Source organism: Henckelia pumila, chromosome 2 (assembly GCF_033568475.1).
Source record: "Henckelia pumila isolate YLH828 chromosome 2, ASM3356847v2, whole genome shotgun sequence".
NCBI lineage: Eukaryota > Viridiplantae > Streptophyta > Magnoliopsida > Lamiales > Gesneriaceae > Henckelia > Henckelia pumila.
In genome coordinates, this window is record NC_133121.1 from 181,755,984 (window position 1) to 181,760,979 (window position 4,996).

A 4,996-nucleotide genomic window follows, 5' to 3' on the forward strand; every position below is an offset into this window, starting at 1 on the left:
AAACAATGTTTTTATACAAAATAAATAAATGCTTATAGTAAATATTATATAGAATTTTGACAAATTCTCATAAAATATTTAATTTGAGTATTACTGATGATGATATACATATTAATGTCAATTAATCCACTATATTAGTAATATGATATATGTTAGGAATTCAAGATCTAAGTTTCGGTATTTGAAAAATTACTTAAGTCATCAATTGAAGAAGCAGAAGAAGCAGGGAGCAGATCAATTGAAGAAGCTATAGAAGAAGAGAGCAGATCAATTGAAGACCAGCTCAACAACCAAGGAGCTTTTGTGCTAAAAGACAAAAAAACAGTAAATGAAGATTTGAACGTTGCCATCAAAGAACCAGAAAGTCAAGATCTGAGAGTATATTAAGGAAACATGTCGGGCTCCTTAAACGGCTACTTTTTGGAGGCTATATGTAACACCCGATATTTTAAATACGTAAATCCGCATGCATAATTAGGGTATTTAATTATTTAAATTTTAGATTTATGGGTTAAATAATTATGTGAATTATTTGTGCATGATTTAATTTATTTTTTTAAGCATTTAACCCATAATTAGTGATTTTTATGATTTTTAGTATTTTAATTATTTTATCGCGTAGACGGGACCGTGGACGGACGAGATGACAACTTTCTAGCCAATTAATTTCATGAGCCTTTTTAGAGCCCTAAAATATTATTTTGAGTTTTATTACCTCAAAATATTTAGTATTTAATTTTATATAATTTTAGGAGTCCATTTTATTCAAAATAAGCCAAAATATTGACTTTTTAGTATTTTTAAAATTCTCTTAATTTAATATTTCGGGATTTTATTTTAGTATCATATTTTTAAGTATTAGTTGGAGCTTTTAAGTTATATATTTTAGTATTAAAATCATTATTAATATTTTAATATCCTAAAACCTATTTTAATTAAGTTATAACCCTAAATTCTACCCAAAACCTATCCCTACCCCCACGTTAATTCCATCAGCCATCACCCCACCCCATTGTTCATCTTTTTCCTCGATCAGCAAGCCCTAGGAGGTTCCATAGCTCGATTTTCTTAAAGCTTCGAAGGTGTGTTCGTTCCGTCGTCCCGGAATCGTCCCACGCACGTTTTTCTCTTCAATTTCGGTGAAAGGCATGATTTTCTTCCATTTTTTTTGTACCTATCAGATATTATATTGTGTGGATTGTGTATGCATCAAAACTTTCAAGTTTTTTTTTCAGAAAATGGTTCGGGTGTTCGGTTTATGCCCAAGGTTTCTTGTTTTCATGATTCATGTTCACGTTTTGATGTCATGGGTGCGTTCTATCTGCTGGCTAGGGTCCTTAGGGTGTCCTAGGTGTGTCTGGACTCGAGTGGCTCGAATCAAACGAGCCCAGGGAAGCAACTACTGCAGCACGGCCGAGGGGAGTCGCAGTCTAGGGTTTCGGGAAAAAGGGCTTCGGGTTCGGTGGTCCAGGCTGCATGGGTTAGGTTTAGGGGCCAGGTCCAAACCGCCCAGACATGGGCTACGTCTGGGCGGCGGGGTTCCGGCCAGGGGTGGCCGGAGCAGGGCGGCAGCAGCCCTAGAAGGGCTGCTGCACGCGGCGGCCGAGAAGGGAAGGGGAGGGGGAGCTTCGGGTTTAGGGTTAGGGTGTGGTCCGGGTCGGGTCTGTGGTCCGGGTCGAGTCAGTAGGGTAGTGAGTCGGGTTTAGTTGGTTCGGGTCCGGGTTCGGTGGGCCGGGCTCGAGTCTTTTTATTTTTAAAGTATTTTATGAATTAATTGGTTTTTGGGCCAATTAATTAGAAATAAAATTATTTGGACTCCCAAATAATTTTATTTGGACTTTTAAAATTTTAATTAAGTTAGTCCATTAATTTTATGGGCTTTTGAGCCCATAAAAGTTATTGGGCCAGTCTTTGGGCTCTTGGGCCCATTGGGCCAGTTTAAGTTGTTTTTGGGCCTAGAATGTTTTATGGGCTTTAAATTATTTTAATTGGGCTTAGGATAATTTTATTGGGTTTAAGTATGTTATTGGGCCAGATTTAAGTAAATGGGCTTGAGTGTTAGGGCCAGCAGTCTAGTACAATCCATGAGAAATTTGCATGTGTCCTGAATATATATTTAATTATTTTTTATGCATTGAAGTTATTTTAATATTTATATGTTAGTATGAAATTAAATTAAATATATATGAAGGACACACACATTTTATTTAAGTGCATGCATTCATGAAATAATTTTATGGCATGATTTAATGTTTAAGGTTGAACAAAATAAAATATTTTATGTTGGAAGTTGAAGTAGTTTGACAATTTAAGGGGGATTCGTCCCCATATGTGAACTATTGAAGGGCAGTTTACTGCCAATTTAAGAGGTGATTCGTCACCGCCACGTACGTTGGTTTCCACGCTGATCAGTATTTAATGTATGATTTAAGGTTACACTACGGATACAACCATGCGATGTTAGAAAATTACTTTGCTCAACAATGTTATGTATTATGTATGTCTATGATATTTAAGTTAATTTTTAAGTTATGTTATGTTATGATATTTTTAAGCATGCTCATTCATGTATATGTTATGTATTAATATTTAGTTGTTTTAAATTATTTTAAGCCCTTGTTATGTTAGCATGTTGGGCCTCTAGGCTCACTACACTGGTATGGTGCAGGTGAGTTCGTAGAGGAGGATGTAGCTCCTACCGGCGGCGAGGACATATGAGCGGACATGCAGTGACCCCGTGACCGTGATAGATGTCTGAGTCACATTGCATGTTTTTGATTATGTCAGCATGTTACACATTTTATATTATTTTTCAGTGGTTGTGAGTTTTGAATATTTTCAGTGCATGCAAATTTTACATCATTTTTCTTATGCAGTATTTTTAATTAAATTTTTGACTCAGATATTTATTTTATTTAAAGAATGCAATTTTTATTTAAGTTATTCATTTATTTATTTTAAATCTTTTTATTCTGTGCATGTATGTATGGGCATATATGTGCATATTTTATTTAGTAAGTATATATAAAAAAAAAAAAATTCCGCATATTTATTTATTTAATAATTATAGAGATAGGGTCGTTTCAGTTGGTATCAAAGCACGGTTCTTGGAGGGGTCATTACTGCTATGCGAGCTCAGAAATCCACGCTACCGGTCTGTAAGTTTTAAGTGTTTATAGCATGATTTAATTTTTAGAATTTAAGTTAGCATTAATTTTAAACAACTTAGTTATGCATGGCGATTTACGTAAAGAAATATGTGGTGGTGCAGAATGCCTCCCAGACCGATGAACAGACGTGGGGGATCTCCACCTCCACCTCCACCTCCACCTCCGCAGAACCCTCTAGCAGCATTGGAGCAGGCCAATGCGAATATGATGGCAGGGATTACTGCTCTGTTAGAGCAGCAGGCTACTCGTCCTAGGTTGTCCCATGAGGAGGACGTTGCTGAGAGGTTCCAGAAGAAGGGAACCAAGGAGTTTGTTGGTACCACCGATCCTTTGGTAGCTGAGGGATGGATTCGCTCTCTGGAGTCCATCTTTGCTTATATGGGGATCACAGACACCGACAGGGTGAACTGTGCGACGTACATGCTGAGGGGTGACGCAGCGCTTTGGTGGGAGGGTGCTGCCAGGGGAGTTCACCTGCCTACACTGACATGGACAGAGTTTAGGCGTATCTTCTATGCCAAGTACTTCACAGAGGATGTGCGCAGTCGCATGATCCGGGAGTTTATGAGTCTCCGTCAGGGAGACAAGACAGTGGTCGAGTACGTGAGTCAGTTTGAGAGGGGCTGTCGCTTTGTGCCTCTGATTTCAGATAGTCCACCAGAGAAGTTGAGGCAGTTTGTGGAGGGTTTGAGGGCGGATATCAAGCATGATGTTCGCATGGCAGACGTCCTTGCTTATGAGTCTGCAGTCAGTAGAGCCTTGCGTTCCGAGGAGGGTCGGAGAGAGATCCAGAGGGAGCAGCAGGGGAAGAGGCAGTTTCAGGCTGGGTATCAGCGACCATCTTCGCAGCCTCCTGCGAAGAAGCAGTTTACAGGGCCGGATAAGGGCCCGAATCCACAGCAGCAGAGGCCGCAGCAGCAGAGGGGCGGGGCCCCTAATGCCATAGGTTATCCTACTTGCCCGAAGTGTCAGAAAATGCATTCGGGACCTTGTTTTTTGGGAGCAGGAATTTGCTACCACTGTAGGGAGCCAGGGCATCAGATAACTAACTGCCCGAGGAAGAAGAACACTGCTGGTAGAGTGTTTGTGATGCAGGCCGAGGAGGTAGATCCAGACACCTCCTTGATCACCGGTATATCTTACCCCTAGCATTTTAATAATTCTCCTTTGATTAAAATTTCGTCTTTATTTTGGAATTGTTGTTATTTGGGTATTTAACTGCATGTTAGAATAGGAAGCATGTTTTACTTGTGATTAGAATTAAGAATTAGTAGTGACTCGTTGGGGAAAATTTAGTAGTGGTATGAAATTGTTGGGAATTTTCTGCGTGCAGGGAGAATTCTAGTTGGAGGCAACTCCACGTTTGTGTTGCTAGATTCAGGGGCTACGCATTCGTTTATCTCCCTGGAGTTTATCAGGCGGGTAGGCATCACACCTGAGAGTATTGACAATGGGTATGATGTTACTATGCCGTCAGGGCAGATTATTTCTACCTCGAAGGTCATTCGAGGACTGGAGTTGGAGCTGCAGGGACACTCCATTCGAGCAGATGTGGTGGTTTTGCCATTGAGTGGATTCGATTTAATTTTGGGTATGGACTGGTTGACAGTCAATGGAACTTCGATTGATTTTCGTCGGAGATCAGTGTCAGTGAGACCTACAGTAGGCGACCCGTTCACTTTTCATGCATCTCAGAGCAGTGATATTCCTCAGGTGATATCTCATATTCAGGCGAGTAAGTTGTTGAGAGGGGGTTGCCAGGGGTTTCTAGCGAGCATCGTCACGACTTCAGAGCCATCTAGCAGATCATTATCAGAGATAGAGGT